We start from the raw sequence: 17540 nt of genomic DNA, 5'->3' as shown, positions 1-17540 counted from the left end.
TCTAGGATGGGAGTGAAAGGCCCCTCTACCAATCCTGGCATTCATCCAGGCCCAATAACAGGACTTCCCAAATTCCCTAACAAGCTATGTCTCTTCAGGGATTTGACTAGATTCCCCATATCCCAGCATTCCCGGGATTGGATAGGTGCTTCCTGATCCCAGGTGACTACATACGACAGGTAGGTAGGGGAAATATATTGATCCCTGACCACCTTTCCTGTCACTGTCTCCCAATATATATATATATATATATATATATATATATATATATATATATATACACACACACACACACACACACACACAGATATGTGATACTACTAACTCACCTCTTAAAAAACAAAACAGTTATGAAAAAGTCCCATCAAAAAAATAGAAATCAATAAAAACTACAGCTGACCCCACAAAAAAGCCCTACACAGGTCCCTCAAGAAGTAAAAAAGTTTTTAAAAAGTAAATACTATAAATTTGGTTTTGCCCTTATCTTGCCATTCTGCAGAAGATAAAAATGAGAGATGTCCTCAGTAAACATAAAAAGAACTGTCAAAATATTTTTTAACTCATTATGGAAAAAAAAAATGTTCTGACTCTTAGACTGTGAGGTGGAAAATAAGGCCTACAGGGTGCAGAAAGGGGCGGGATTATTGATGCATTCTATAAGCTTCTTCTTTCATACACATGATATGATCTATAGATAGCCTGTGTGTATATATATATATATATATATATATTTATATAACAAAGTAAGTAATTGGACACAATGCTTGGAGTTGTAGTCCTAAGGACTTGTAGTTAAAGGAGTACTCTGCTGCCCCAGCATTTGGAACATTTTGTTCTGAACGCTTGGAGTGAGCTATGGGGGGGTAGTGATGTCACGGCCACACACCCCTTGTGACATAACGCCATGACCCCTCAATGCAAATCTATGGGAGGGGGCGTGGTGGCCCTCCCATAGACTTGCATTGAGGAGTCATGGCGTGACATCACAAGGGGCATGGTCGTGACATAACACTCCCCGCTGTCACGATGCCGGCTGGCAGGTAGTGGACCCTCTGTGCCAGAGAGGGATTGGCGTGGACCGTGCTAGTGGACCGGTTCTAAGCCACTACTGGTTTTCACCAGAGCCCGCCGCAAAGCGGGATGGTCTTGCTGCGGCGGTAGTGACCAGGTCGTATCCACTAGCAACGGCTCACCTCTCTGGCTGCTGAAGATAGGCGCGGTACAAGGGAGTAGGCAGAAGCAAGGTCGGACGTAGCAGAAGGTCGGGGCAGGCAGCAAGGATCGTAGTCAGGGGCAACGGCAGAAGGTCTGGAAACACTGGCAAGGGACACACAAGGAACGCTTTCACTGGCACTAAGGCAACAAGATCCGGCAAGGGAGTGCAAGGGAAGTGAGGTAATATAGGGAGTGCACAGGTGATAACTCTAATTGGAACCACTGCGCCAATCAGCGGCGCAGTGGCCCTTTAAATCGCAGAGACCCGGCGCGCGCGCGCCCTAGGGAGCGGGGCCGCGCGCGCCGGGACAGAACAGACGGGGAGCGAGTCAGGTAGGAGAGCCGGGGTGCGCATCGCGAGCGGGCGCTACCCGCATCGCGAATCGCATCCCGGCTAGCAGCAGGATCGCAGCGCCCCGGGTCAGAGGACGTGACCGGGGCGCTGCAGCGGAGGAGGTGAAGCGAGCGCTCCGGGGAGGAGCGGGAACCCGGAGCGCTCGGCGTAACAGTACCCCCCCCCTTGGGTCTCCCCCTCTTCTTGGAGCCTGAGAACCTGAGGAGCAGACTTTTGTCAAGGATGTTGTCCTCAGGTTCCCAGGATCTCTCTTCAGGACCACAACCCTCCCAGTCTACCAAAAAAAAATTTTTTCCTCTGACCTTTTTGGTAGCCAAAATCTCCTTGACTGAGAAGACGTCCGAGGAGCCGGAAACAGGAGTGGGAGGAACAGATTTGGGAGAAAAACGGTTGAGGATGAGTGGTTTGAGAAGAGAGACGTGAAAGGCATTAGGGATACGAAGAGAAGGAGGAAGAAGAAGTTTATAAGAGACAGGATTAATTTGACACAGAATTTTGAAAGGACCAAGATAGCGTGGTCCCAACTTGTAGCTAGGGACACGGAAGCGGACATATTTAGCGGAGAGCCATACCTTGTCTCCAGGGGAAAAAACGGGGGGAGCTCTTCTTTTCTTATCCGCGAACCTCTTCATGCGTGAAGAAGCCTGTAAGAGAGAATTTTGGGTCTCTCTCCATATAATGGAAAGGTCACGAGAAATTTCATCCACAGCGGGCAGACCAGAGGGCAAGGGGGTAGGGAGGGGGGGAAGAGGGTGACGGCCGTACACCACGAAAAATGGGGATTTGGAGGAAGATTCAGAGACCCTGAAGTTATACGAGAATTCGGCCCATGGAAGGAGATCTGCCCAGTCATCCTGGCGGGAGGAAACAAAATGTCGCAAATAATCACCCAGGATCTGGTTAATTCTTTCTACTTGTCCATTGGACTGGGGATGATATGCAGAGGAAAAATTTAATTTAATCTTGAGTTGTTTACAGAGAGCTCTCCAGAATTTAGACACGAATTGGACCCCTCTATCCGAGACAATCTGCGTAGGCAACCCGTGAAGGCGAAAAATGTGTACAAAAAATTGTTTAGCCAACTGAGGCGCAGAAGGAAGACCAGGAAGAGGAATGAAATGTGCCATTTTGGAGAATCGATCAACGACCACCCAAATAACGGTGTTGCCACGGGAAGGGGGTAAATCAGTAATAAAATCCATACCAATCAGAGACCAAGGCTGTTCGGGGACAGGCAGAGGATGAAGAAAACCAGCGGGCTTCTGGCGAGGAGTCTTATCCCGGGCACAGATAGTGCAGGCTCGCACAAAGTCCCCAACATCCGTCTCCAGAGTCGGCCACCAATAGAAGCGGGAGATGAGTTGCACAGATTTCTTGATGCCCGCATGACCTGCGAGATGGGAGGAGTGACCCCATTTGAGGATTCCGAGGCGTTGGCGTGGAGAAACAAAGGTCTTTCCTGGAGGAGTCTGTCTGATGGAGGCAGGAGAAGTGGAGATCAGGCAGTCAGGTGGAATGATGTGTTGCGGAGGGAGATCAACTTCTGAGGCATCCGAGGAACGAGAGAGAGCATCGGCTCTAATGTTCTTATCGGCAGGACGAAAGTGAATCTCAAAATTAAATCGGGCAAAGAACAGAGACCACCGGGCCTGGCGAGGATTCAGCCGTTGGGCCGACTGGAGGTAGGAGAGGTTCTTGTGGTCGGTGTAGATAATAACAGGAAATCTTGATCCCTCCAGCAGATGCCTCCATTCCTCAAGTGCTAATTTAATGGCTAGAAGCTCTCGATCCCCGATGGAGTAGTTCCTCTCCGCTGGAGAGAAGGTCCTAGAGAAAAAACCACAAGTGACAGCATGCCCGGAAGGATTTTTTTGTAGAAGAACAGCTCCAGCTCCTACTGAGGAGGCATCAACCTCCAATAGGAAGGGTTTGGAAGGGTCAGGTCTGGAGAGCACGGGAGCCGAAGAAAAGGCGGACTTGAGTTGTTTAAAGGAGTCTTCTGCTTGAGGAGGCCAGGACTTGGGATCAGCATTTTTCTTGGTTAAAGCCACGATAGGAGCCACAATGGTAGAAAAATGTGGAATAAATTGCCTGTAATAATTGGCGAACCCCAAAAAGCGTTGGATAGCACGGAGTCCGGAGGGGCGTGGCCAATTTAAGACGGCAGAGAGTTTGTCTGGATCCATCTGTAGTCCCTGGCCAGAGACCAAATATCCTAGAAAAGGAAGAGATTGGCATTCAAACAGACATTTCTCAATTTTGGCATAGAGTTGGTTGTCACGAAGTCTCTGAAGGACCATACGGACATGCCGGCGGTGTTCCTCTAGATTGGCAGAAAAAATCAGGATATCGTCCAGATATACCACAACACAGGAGTATAACAGATCACGAAAAACTTCATTGACAAAGTCTTGGAAGACGGCAGGGGCATTGCACAGTCCAAAGGGCATGACCAGATACTCAAAGTGTCCATCTCTGGTGTTAAATGCCGTTTTCCACTCGTCCCCCTCTCTGATGCGGATGAGGTTATAGGCGCCTCTTAAGTCCAATTTAGTGAAGATGTGGGCACCTTGGAGGCGATCAAAGAGTTCAGAGATGAGGGGTAAGGGGTAGCGGTTCTTAACCGTGATTTTATTAAGACCGCGGTAGTCAATGCAAGGACGTAGGGAGCCATCTTTTTTGGAGACAAAGAAAAATCCGGCTCCGGCAGGAGAGGAGGATTTACGGATAAAGCCCCTTTTTAGATTCTCCTGGACGTATTCGGACATGGCAAGAGTCTCTGGAGCAGAGAGAGGATAAATTCTGCCCCGGGGTGGAGTAGTACCCGGGAGGAGGTCGATAGGGCAATCATAAGGCCTGTGAGGAGGTAGAGTCTCAGCTTGTTTTTTGCAGAAAACATCCGCGAAGTCCATATAGGCCTTGGGGAGACCGGTTACAGGAGGAACCACAGAGTTACGGCAAGGGTTACTGGGAACCGGTTTTAGACAGTTCTTGGAACAAGAGGACCCCCAACTCTTGATCTCCCCAGTGGACCAATCCAGGGTTGGGGAATGAAGTTGAAGCCAGGGAAGTCCAAGGAGAATCTCCGAGGTGCAATTGGGGAGGACCAAAAGTTCAATCCTCTCATGATGAGATCCGATGCTCATAAGAAGGGGCTCCGTGCGGAAACGTATGGTACAGTCCAATCTTTCATTATTTACACAATTGATGTAGAGGGGTCTGGCGAGACTGGTCACTGGGATGTTGAACCTGTTGACGAGAGAGGCCAAAATAAAATTTCCTGCAGAACCAGAGTCCAAGAAGGCCACTGTAGAGAAGGAGAAGGCAGAAGCAGACATCCGCACAGGCACAGTAAGACGTGGGGAAGCAGAGTAGACATCAAGGACTGTCTCACCTTTGTGCGGAGTCAGCGTACGTCTTTCCAGGCGGGGAGGACGGATAGGACAATCCCTCAGGAAGTGTTCGGTACTAGCACAGTACAGGCAGAGGTTCTCCATACGGCGTCGTGTCCTCTCTTGAGGTGTCAGGCGAGATCGGTCGACCTGCATAGCCTCCACGGCGGGAGGCACAGGAACAGATTGCAGGGGACCAGAGGAGAGAGGAGCCGAGGAGACGAAACGCCTCGTGCGAACAGAGTCCATATCTTGGCGGAGTTCCTGACGCCTTTCAGAAAAACGCATGTCAATGCGAGTGGCTAGGTGAATAAGTTCATGTAGATTAGCAGGAATTTCTCGTGCGGCCAGAACATCTTTAATGTTGCTGGATAGGCCTTTTTTGAAGGTCGCGCAGAGGGCCTCATTATTCCAGGACAATTCTGAAGCAAGTGTACGGAATTGTACGGCATACTCGCCAACGGAAGAATTACCCTGGACCAGGTTCAACAGGGCAGTCTCAGCAGAAGAGGCTCGGGCAGGTTCCTCAAAGACACTTCGGATTTCCGAGAAGAAGGAGTGTACTGAGGCAGTGACGGGGTCATTGCGGTCCCAGAGCGGTGTGGCCCATGACAGGGCTTTTCCGGACAGAAGACTGACTACGAAAGCCACCTTAGACCTTTCAGTGGGAAACAGGTCCGACATCATCTCCAGATGCAGGGAACATTGGGAAAGGAAGCCACGGCAAAACTTAGAGTCCCCATCAAACTTATCCGGCAAGGATAAGCGTATCCCAGGAGCGGCCACTCGCTGCGGAGGAGGTGCAGGAGCTGGCGGAGGAGATGACTGCTGAAGCTGTGGTAGCAACTGTTGTAGCATAACGGTCAGTTGAGACAGCTGTTGGCCTTGTTGCGCAATCTGTTGTGACTGCTGGGCGACCACCGTGGTGAGGTCAGCGACAACTGGCAGAGGAACTTCAGCGGGATCCATGGCCGGATCTACTGTCACGATGCCGGCTGGCAGGTAGTGGACCCTCTGTGCCAGAGAGGGATTGGCGTGGACCGTGCTAGTGGACCGGTTCTAAGCCACTACTGGTTTTCACCAGAGCCCGCCGCAAAGCGGGATGGTCTTGCTGCGGCGGTAGTGACCAGGTCGTATCCACTAGCAACGGCTCACCTCTCTGGCTGCTGAAGATAGGCGCGGTACAAGGGAGTAGGCAGAAGCAAGGTCGGACGTAGCAGAAGGTCGGGGCAGGCAGCAAGGATCGTAGTCAGGGGCAACGGCAGAAGGTCTGGAAACACTGGCAAGGGACACACAAGGAACGCTTTCACTGGCACTAAGGCAACAAGATCCGGCAAGGGAGTGCAAGGGAAGTGAGGTAATATAGGGAGTGCACAGGTGATAACTCTAATTGGAACCACTGCGCCAATCAGCGGCGCAGTGGCCCTTTAAATCGCAGAGACCCGGCGCGCGCGCGCCCTAGGGAGCGGGGCCGCGCGCGCCGGGACAGAACAGACGGGGAGCGAGTCAGGTAGGAGAGCCGGGGTGCGCATCGCGAGCGGGCGCTACCCGCATCGCGAATCGCATCCCGGCTAGCAGCAGGATCGCAGCGCCCCGGGTCAGAGGACGTGACCGGGGCGCTGCAGCGGAGGAGGTGAAGCGAGCGCTCCGGGGAGGAGCGGGAACCCGGAGCGCTCGGCGTAACACCCGCCTCCCGCACCCAGCCTTCTAAACGAATGTTGGGTGCTGCACAGAGATCGGGGTGGGGGTGGGGGGGTCCCAGCTGCAGGATAGGAGATAAGATGTCTAGGAGTGGAGCACCCCTTTAAATCCAATGATGAGGGTTCTCAGTTACAGGACCTGACCCACCATCCACGGCTTCGATACACAACCAACAGGGAAGCGGCACTCTACACAAAATGTTGAAAAAAACCTGTGTTTATTCACTCATCTGCAAGTGCCATCGGCACTTACAGATGGGTGAGTGAAGAAACACACATTTTTTTCTTTAACTTTTTGTGTGGAGTGTCGCTTCCCTGTTGGTTGCAGGGACGGCAAAATAGGCAGCTGCCTAGAGCGCCTTATTGATGGAGGGTGCCGCTCTGCCTGCTATAATAAAGTTAGCCAGCATCCGAAGCACCCGCCCATCCGAAGCATCCGCCCATCTGAAACATCCGCCCATCAAGCAAAACCCCGCCACGCTACCCCCACCTGTACTATAATAATCAGAATTTTTCAGCCTACTGGGGGAGTGCAGCTCGACCTCCGAGGCAGACAGGGGCCCTCACTCCATCCAACATCCTAACATTGCACACCTCCATACATCGAGAGGAGCCAATGAGCGGGGTCAAGGGGCGGCAAAATTAGCTCTCACGTAGGATGGCTGTTACGCCGAGCGCTCCGGGTCCCCGTTCCTCCCCGGAGCGCTCGTCTCATCCTCGTTGCTGCAGCGCCCCGGTCAGATCCACTGACCGGGTGCGCTGCGGTACCGCCTCCAGCCGGGATGCGATTCGCGATGCGGGTGGCGCCCGCTCGCGATGCGCACCCCGGTCCCCGTACCTGACTCGCTCTCCGTCGGTCCTGTCCCGGCGCGCGCGGCCCCGCTCCCTAGGGCGCGAGCGCGCCGGGTCTCTGCAATTTAAAGGGCCAGTGCACCAATGTTGGTGCCTGGCCCAATCTTCCCAATTAGCTTAATTGGCTCCCACCTGGTCCCTGACTATATCTGAGCTCCTCCCTTGCACTTCCTGGCCGGATCTTGTTGCCCTTGTGCCTAGTGAAAGCGTTCCCTTGTTTGTTCCTAGCCCGTGTTCCTGACCTCCTGCCGTTGCCCCTGACTACGATCCTTGCTGCCTGCCCCGACCTTCTGCTACGTCCGACCTTGCTTCTGTCTACTCCCTTGTACCGCGCCTATCTTCAGCAGCCAGAGAGGTTGAGCCGTTGCTAGTGGATACGACCTGGTCACTACCGCCGCAGCAAGACCATCCCGCTTTGCGGCGGGCTCTGGTGAAAACCAGTAGTGACTTAGAACCGGTCCACTAGCACGGTCCACGCCAATCCCTCTCTGGCACAGAGGATCCACCTCCTGCCAGCCGGCATCGTGACAGTAGATCCGGCCATGGATCCCGCTGAAGATCCTACACTGGTCGCCCAGCTAGCCCTAAAGATCGCCCAACGAGATCACCAGCTGGCATACTTGACCTCCGTGACACTGCATCTTCAGTCACAGATACAGCAGCTTCAGTCACAATTTCAGTCACAGCTACAGCTGCAACAACCATCTCCTCCGCCGGCTCCTGCAACTCCTCCGCAGCAACCGGTCGCTCCTAACCCCTGCTTGTCCCTGCCGGACAAATTTGATGGGGACTCTAGACTCTGCCTTGGTCTCCTTTCTGGAAAGGCCATGGATCCCGCTGAAGTTCCTACACTGGTCGCCCAGCTAGCCCTAAAGATCGCCCAACGAGATCAACAGCTGGCATACTTGACCTCCGTGACACTGCATCTTCAGTCACAGACACAGCAGTTGCAGCCGCAGATACAGCAACTTCAGTCACAGCTACAGCCGCAACAACCATCTCCTCCGCCGGCTCCTGCAACTCCTCCGCAGCAACCGGCCGCTCCTAACCCCTGCTTGTCCCTGCCGGACAAATTTGATGGGGACCGCAATGATCCTGCCACAGCCACAGTCCAGTCCTTCTTCGCTGAGGCCCGTGGTGTCTTCGAGGAGCCTGCCCGAGCTTCTTCTGCCGAGACTGCCCTGCTGAACCTGGCCCAGGGTGTTTCTTCCGTTGGCGAGTACGCCATTCAGTTCCGTGCTCTTGCTTCCGAGTTGTCCTGGAATAGTGAGGTTCTCTGCGCGACCTTTAAAAAAGGCCTATCCAGCAACATTAAAGATGTTCTGGCCGCACGAGAAACTCCTGCTAACCGACATGAACTCATTCATCTTGCCACTCGCATTGACATGCGTTCTTCCGGATGGCGTCTGGAGCTCCGCCTGGATATGGACTTTGTTCGCACGAGGCGTTTTTTCTCCCCGGCTCCTCTCTCCTCTGGTCCTCTGCAATCCGTTCCTGTGCATCCCGCCGCGAAGGCTATGCAAGTTGACCGGTCTCGCTTGACACCTCTAGAGAGGACACGACGCCGCATGGAGAATCTTTGCCTGTACTATGCCGGTACCGAACACTTCCTGAAGGATTGTCCTATCCGTCCTCCCCGCCTGGAAAGACGTACGCTGACTCCGCACAAAGGTGACACAGTTCTTGATGTCAACTCTGCTTCTCCACGCCTTACTGTGCCTGTGCGGATATCTGCCTCTACCTTCTCCTTCTCTACTATGGCCTTCTTGGATTCCGGATCTGCAGGAAATTTTTTTTTGGCCTCTCTTATCTACAGGTTCAACGTTCCTGTGACCAGTCTCGCCAGACCCCTCTACATCAATTGTGTTTACAATGAAAGATTGGACTGTGCCGTGCGTTACCGCACGGAACCCCTCCTAATGTGCCTCGGATCTCATCACGGAATAATTGAGTTTTTTTTCCTCAGGTTCTTTGGCCCCAAGAAGAGGGGGAGACCCAAGGGGGGGGGTACTGTTACGCCGAGCGCTCCGGGTCCCCGTTCCTCCCCGGAGCGCTCGTCTCATCCTCGTTGCTGCAGCGCCCCGGTCAGATCCACTGACCGGGTGCGCTGCGGTACCGCCTCCAGCCGGGATGCGATTCGCGATGCGGGTGGCGCCCGCTCGCGATGCGCACCCCGGTCCCCGTACCTGACTCGCTCTCCGTCGGTCCTGTCCCGGCGCGCGTGGCCCCGCTCCCTAGGGCGCGCGCGCGCCGGGTCTCTGCAATTTAAAGGGCCAGTGCACCAATGTTGGTGCCTGGCCCAATCTTCCCAATTAGCTTAATTGGCTCCCACCTGGTCCCTGACTATATCTGAGCTCCTCCCTTGCACTTCCTGGCCGGATCTTGTTGCCCTTGTGCCTAGTGAAAGCGTTCCCTTGTTTGTTCCTAGCCCGTGTTCCTGACCTCCTGCCGTTGCCCCTGACTACGATCCTTGCTGCCTGCCCCGACCTTCTGCTACGTCCGACCTTGCTTCTGTCTACTCCCTTGTACCGCGCCTATCTTCAGCAGCCAGAGAGGTTGAGCCGTTGCTAGTGGATACGACCTGGTCACTACCGCCGCAGCAAGACCATCCCGCTTTGCGGCGGGCTCTGGTGAAAACCAGTAGTGACTTAGAACCGGTCCACTAGCACGGTCCACGCCAATCCCTCTCTGGCACAGAGGATCCACCTCCTGCCAGCCGGCATCGTGACAATGGCAAAAATCCTTGCACCAGGCTATATGTGTGTGTATATTTGTGTACATAATGTTGTATATGTGTGTGTGTATATATATATATACATATACACCAAACACCTTTATTCTCTAGATTACTTTTTTACCATTTGTCGTCCAGTACAGAAGTCCCGGAGGATGTTCCCTTTGATCTTTTTCCTCTTTAGACTTTGGATCTGACGGACATTCGCAGCCTTTCCTAGAAGTGATTACTTAATGGCCAGAACCCGTGTCTCTCCTAACAACGGGACATTGATTAATGGAGTCCGGCGATGACAACGACCACGTGACAGCTAAAGGATAAAGCGCAGAAGCAAAATACACGCGTGAAGGAAGAGTGCGCAAATTGTTTGATATTCACTCAACCTCGGCGCTGAAGAATAATTCATCACATAAAGAAGACAGGCGGCAGTTTTCGGACTGCGCGATTACATTTTCCATCTCTGGAGGTCAGAAGAGGAAGATGAGACTTTAGGAAAACCTCGCGCACTCAGCTGATAACATCTCCTATCAATAAGTGATGTGTGTGGCCCTTCTCTTATCTGTGTTGGTCACTACTTAGTGTCCCTCACAGAGATCTTCTTCTCACACCTGCCATCTTTACAATGGCTTTTATAGCAACATCACCCCTATACTGCCTCCTGATTGGCTGGGAGAGCTGTTTGAAAAGCATTATGGGATTTCCTGAGGTCATGTGATCCTTTCTCCTTCTCCTTTCTGCCAGGGTCTACAGGTTTGGTTCACTTATCTCCAGAAATAACATAAAACTACTGAACGAGGGTCAAAGATAACTGCTCTGCTTAATGACGAATATGAAAGGGGTCGTCTCTAGAAATTCTTCACACCCTTTACTATGACATGTGACGTTTACTTTTGGCTCATCCCATTTCTCTTGATCATCTCTGAGATATTTCTGCATCTTAATCAAATTCACCTGAGGTAAATTCAGCTGACTGGACAAGACACCGCCCTGTTTATATAAGGTCTCACGGGGGGAATGAACTGCCTGTAGAGCTCAGACACAGCCCTGTCTATATAAGGTCTCACAGGGGGAATGAACTGCCTGTAGAGATCAGACACAGTCCTGTCTATATAAGGTCTCACAGCTGACAATGTATATCAGAGAAAATGCCAAGCCATGAGGGGGGGAAAGAACTGCCTGTAGAGCTCAGACACAGCCCTGTCTATATAAGGTGTTACAGGGGAAAAGAACTGCCTGTAGAGCTCAGACACAGTCCTGTCTATATAAGATCTCACATCTGACAATGTATATCAGAGAAAACACCAAGCCATGAGGGGGAAAGAACTGCCTGTAGAGATCAGACACAGCCCTGTCTATGTAAGATCTCACAGCTGACAATGTATATCAGAGAAAACACTGTGAGGGGGAAAGAACTGCCTGTAGAGCTCAGACACAGCCCTGTCTATATAAGGTCTCACAGCTGACAATGTATATCAGAGCAAACACCAAGCCATGAGGGGGAAAGAACTGCCTGTAGAGCTCAGACACAACCCTGTCTATATAAGGTCTTACAGCTGACAATGTATATCAGAGCAAACACCAAGTCATGAGAGGGAAATAAATGCCTGTAGAGATCAGAGACAGCCCTATCTATATAAGGTCTCACAACTGACAACGTATATCAGAGAAAACACCAAGCCATGAGGGGGAAAGAAGTTCCCCTAGAGCTCAGAGACAGGATTGTGTGGACTCACAGATCTGGAGAACAGGACAAAAACATTTCTGCTTTACTGAACGTTCCCGAGCTCAGTGGCCTCCATAATTATTACCTGGAAGAAGAAGGAACAACCAGGAGCTGCCGCCCACCAAACTAAGGAATCAGGGAGAAGGGTCTTGGTAAGGGAGGAGACCGAGAACCCAATGGTCACTGAGCTCCAGAGATCCTGTGTTCAGATGGGAGAAACTTCCAGAAGGCCCAGAGCTCCACAACCTGGGCCGACCTGCCTCATCTAGTCTTGGTTTAGCGGCCATTTCAATCATATCAAGGTGTCACCAGAAAGCAGCAGTGGATTGTGAAGTTTTGCTTTTTATATATTTGTTTTCTAAAATCAACCCTGATTTTTTTGCCCTGGATAATCCCTTTAAATTACATTGGAAGATACAAAACACTGCAAATGGAAGAACTTGCGGCAGGAGAATTTCGGGAGGCCGCGCTGCAGTCAGACGTTCCTCGCGATCTATTAATCCCAGGTAATTCTGTCAGATGGAGGGTAGAGCAGTAGAATCAACCTGTTAGTTTCACTTTCTTGAACAAACACTATAGTTCTCGTTTTTGGGACCTTCTCGGGTTATTTTGTTTGGAATACAAAAGATCAGACACAGAAGACGGAATCGCCGTCTCCGCAGGAAGCGCTGACAATTCTGATGAACAGGGAAACCAATTGTACACTTTGCTGGCGACCTGCAAAAAGGAAGGTGAAGCCCAGCGCCCGGCGCCCCCCGGAATGGAGTCTACAGAATGTAAATAACAAGGGGAGAATAGACTCCCAGGACTCGGCTCCCAGTCAATTAATTCTCCTCATTCAATTGGAAGTTCAGCAGGTGTCACAGATACTTTGCTCATTTTCGACTCCATGAAACCAAATTAAGACGGAATAAAGAAAATTGCCGTCATGCAGGGAAAGCCTATTGTGCCGGGCTAACAGGGCGACATGTCATCCTATTGAAATGACAGACCTGGAATTAGACGAGCGCCGGGCGCCGCTGATCTGGGGGAGAGAGATGCATTTTGGAGAATGTTTTCTCTGAGGATTTTACAAAATGACACCTAATGGAATCCTAATAACGAATATCATGGTATCACATCATGTGTTCTGCTGTTTCCCCTTCATTTTATGGGAATGAAGCCACAATGCTAAATCCGGCCCCATGAAAAGAGCCGAATCCTTGTTCTGTCCACAACAGCCGCAGAGCGGGGGAATATCTGCATTTAAGGATTATTAGAGGATTATGGTGGAATTATTATGCTGCTGAATTATTACAGGACATTGTGCTGCAATATACTGGACCTCGTACATACACGTCTGCCTCCTCCACCAGGGTGCGCCCCGTCTATAACATATCTCAGAGGATATATATCTCTATAGCAATCACAGACACAGTATAAATGAGCTAATGGAATTAAAGGAGGTGTAATAGAAGTCTTCTCATTGTTAGTGTGTTAGAAGTTGTGTAGGCCACTAATTGTCAGCATGGTGTTGTCTCAGCAGATTCCTGGCTCGTCCATCTTTCTTGGCAGGAAGTTGTGTAGTCCTCTCATTGTTGGTCTGAGGTTACCTATGCAGGTCTCCTTCCTCTCTCCCATCATTTTCTGCTGTCTCAGAAAGCATGGTGCATTTTGTCTTTGAGCTCTACTCACACCCCCTGAGTGATGTCATTCCTAGAGATGAGCACATTTTTTGAAAAATTTGATTCGCCCAATTCGCCATATTCTCCGAAAAAAATTGGTTCATTCCGAACTTATACGTGGAAAATCTGTATTAAAAACGACTATTTCTGGCCTACAGAGAGCCTTAATAGGGGTATAGAACACTTTGCCTTGCTGTAACACTCATAGGGTGTGTGCTGTGGTAGTGAAATAATACTGTTATTCAGTATGGCATGCAGATTACAGGCATCGCTTCATAGAATCACTGTCGCAGAGCAGCACAATGATAGATTCTGGAGGTGGTATCAGTATGAGGAGACCATATAGTGGCTGAATGACACAACCTGGAGGTGGTGGCAGCACGAGGAGAACATATGATGGCTGATTGAGATAGCCTGGAGGTGGCAGCAGCATGAGGAGACCATTTAGTGGCTGAATGACAAAGCCTGGAAGTGGCAGCAGCATGAGGAGAACATATAGCGCCTGAATGACACAGCCTGGAGGTGGCAGCAGCATGAGGAGAGCATATGGTGGCAGAATGAGACAGCTTGGAGGTGGCACCAGCAGCATCAGGAGTCCTGAAAGTGAACTGGTGACAGAGTGGAACGGTAGGTGGCAATACCAGTACCCGGTGACAAAGGTGGGTGAAAAAAGTAGAACTTGGCATCAAATGTGGAATCAGGTAGGTGGCAGGATCTGAATAGTAGCTGAGGCAGGTAGGCAGAAGAAAACTGTCTCTTTTGTAAAAGTGTTAGTGTGCACAAGGTAAGTATTGAGGATATGCATTACGTAAAACTTAACTTTTAATAATATTCTTAGGATAAAATATATGGACCCAATTTTTTTTTTAAATCAAACAAAAGGAAAGGTGCAAAAAACACCATGTGCCCCCTACACCACCAAGTATTGATGTGATGCAAAGACCTCTAAAAGGGGGAAGGGAACAATGTATGATCCATTGTAACCGGTGGGGGTAAAAACTTCCCCTGTAAGGCCCTACTCTCATATTATTAATTCCCTTCTTGGCAAGGGTGCCCCCACACAGGAACCTCTCCCTATTTCCACCTAAAAACCCTGGGAAATGGCAGTGTTTGTAGATGGAAATAGGGAGAGGTTCCTGTGTGGGGCCACCCTTTTTAGGGCGCATAGCACTTGCCAAGAAGGGAATTAATAATGCGAGAATAGGGTCTTACAGGGAAAGTTTTCATCTGCATCGGTTACAATGGACCATACGTTGTTCCCTTTCACCTTTTAGAGGTTCCTTTTGTTTGATCCATATATTTCATCCTAAGCATATTATTTAAAAGTTTAGTTTTAGCTAATGAATATCCTCAATACGTACTTGTGGTCTGATGGCAAGGAATGTTTGTAACTGGGGAGCAGCGCCTTATATTTGTTTGGCACTATCCATAATTGTGAAGTGTTGCTGCGGCACCATGGCCAATCTACTCTGATGCATCTGGCATTGGTGGCTGGAAATCCTGGCTGATCCATCCCTGATTCATCTTGACAAACGTCAGTCTCTCCAAATTTTTAGTGGACAGACGAGTTCTCCTTGGGGTGACTATGGCCCCACCGCACTAAACACCCGCTCTGATGGCACACTACTGGCCGGGCAGGACAGCTTTTCCAGGGCAAAACTTTGCTAGTTGTGGCCACAAATCAAGTTTGGCTGCCCAGAAGTCCAGTGGATCTTCAATGTTTGTTGGCATGGCCATGTCAAGGTATGCCACCACCTGCTGGTTCAGGTCCTGCTCCAGGTCTATCTGCTGCTGATGAGTTACTTCACTATGTGAGTGAAGAAAGGTACTCATCAGCGACTGTAGACTCAGGCTGCTGCTGATGGACCTGGTACTGCTCTCGCCACCCCTCCCCTCCCCAGCAGCCATGGCAGTGGAAGGTGAACGTAGAGGGCCCCCTGAGTCAGACCTGTGAGAGGATGGATGATGGCGCTGATAGGCATTGGCCAACTGACTATGTAGAATCTCTCTGTAGTAGGTCAGTTTGTCCTCCCTCTCAGTAGGTATAAAAAAGGCCCCTATTTTGTGCCGGTAGGGAGGGTCCAATAAAGGTGGAGATCCAGAAGTCACCCCGCTGACGAATGGTGACAATTCGGCACTCAATACGCAAGCAACTGAGCATGCATCATGCCATTTGTGCAAGTGACTCGGAGGAACTCCCTGCCTCCATCTCCACTGCATACTGCTACGGTGTGTCTGGGTCCTCTGTCTCGCCTTCCTCACAACCATCTAGCTCCTCTGGCTGCTCCTGCTCCTCCTCTCCTGTCAGATGACTAGAAAAACCGCTCATCTTGTGAAACCTAAACTGTGCTCCACTGTGCCCCTCCCCTCCAGTTCAGCCCCCGCCGTGAGATGTAGGCGCCATTGCCCTGACCAGCCATCGTTTCCAACACGTATTGTAGTAAATGAAACAGTGGAATGACGTTGTTCATCCTGTAATCCTGGTGACTGACTAATAATGTGGCTATTTCAAAGCGCGTGAGCAAACGGCAGGTGTCACGAATGAGCTGCCACTGGCTCACATTGCAGTTACACAGGGGAGTACTCCTATCCGCTTGTATCATCAAGAAATCGGTGATGGCTTTTCTTTGTTCATATAGTCTGTCCAACATATGGAGGCAACATCACAATTCAGACTATGTTGGGGACACCATTCTGATGCTGCAGCTGAAGGAGGGTGTGCTTTGCGGTGTACTAGTGGATGAAGTGCATGCAAAGTTTCCTTCCCATTGTTAGGATGTGTTGCAAATGGGGGGAACATTTCAGGATCTGCTTGACAACCAGATTGAACATGTGTGCCATGCAGGGCGCATGGCTCAGGCTTCCTTGTCGCAACACAGACAAGATGTTCTTGTCGTTGTCGGTCACCATGGTTCCCATTTCCAGTTTTCGGGGAGTAAGCCATGCTCCGATTTCTTTACAAATGACTTTTAGCAGTTCCTCCTCTGTGTGACTCCATTTGCCAAGGCAAACCATGTGAAGAACAGCGTGACACCGCCGTGTCCTACACACATGGTATGCTGAAGGGGCACTGAGACTTGTCTGTGCAGTGGAGGCTGAGGACACGGTGGAGGATGAGGAGGCAGAGGAGGAGGCGTACTGCCTTCTTTGCAAAGAAATGAAGGCTTGGGACTCTCCACCTCGGCTCGGCACAAGCCATCAGTTCTCTGAAAGGTGCAGAGTCCACCACTTGAAAAGGGAGGGACTGCAACACCAGCAACTTGGACAGGAGCACATTCAACTTCTGCTCCATTGAATGAGTGGGTGCATACTGTTGTCTCTTGGACATGGCTTTGCTGATGGATTGTTGGCGGAATGGCTGACTAAAAGCGGGAGGAGCAGGAGCATCTGGAGCGACAGAAGGAGGGTATGACACACAGCTCACTTCAGCTGAGGTGGTGGAGCCTTGGCTGGATGAAGGAGGGAGCGACGTGCCACTGGGTGATGCGGCAGGCTGGACCACTATATCGGAGCCACGGTTCTCCCAGGTCGCTTTATGGTGGCGAAGCATGTGTTGATGCAGGGCCGTGGTGCCAACATTGGGACCCTGGCCACCCTTAACCTTCTGCCGATATATCTTGCATGTGGCTACGTGAACGTGCACTAATTGACTGCTACTGGCGCCGTCTCCAGGAACCCCTGTACCACTACCCCCCGGGAAGGCAGGCTGCCGCGAAGCAGGTGGTCTCCCCCGGGCACGTTTGGCTCCAGAATTTCCACTCCTGCCACCACGCTGACTGCCAACGGTGCTACCGCCTTGCTGCCTCAAGTGCAACCTGCAACTCTCTTCTCCTGATGATGATGAAGCCCCTTCTGTACCCGGCTTCATCATCATCAACAAGTGTCTGCACGTCATTGATGTCCTC

The sequence above is a fragment of the Hyla sarda genome, chromosome 6 (assembly GCF_029499605.1).
Source record: "Hyla sarda isolate aHylSar1 chromosome 6, aHylSar1.hap1, whole genome shotgun sequence".
NCBI lineage: Eukaryota > Metazoa > Chordata > Amphibia > Anura > Hylidae > Hyla > Hyla sarda.
This window is presented reverse-complemented; position numbering follows the sequence as displayed.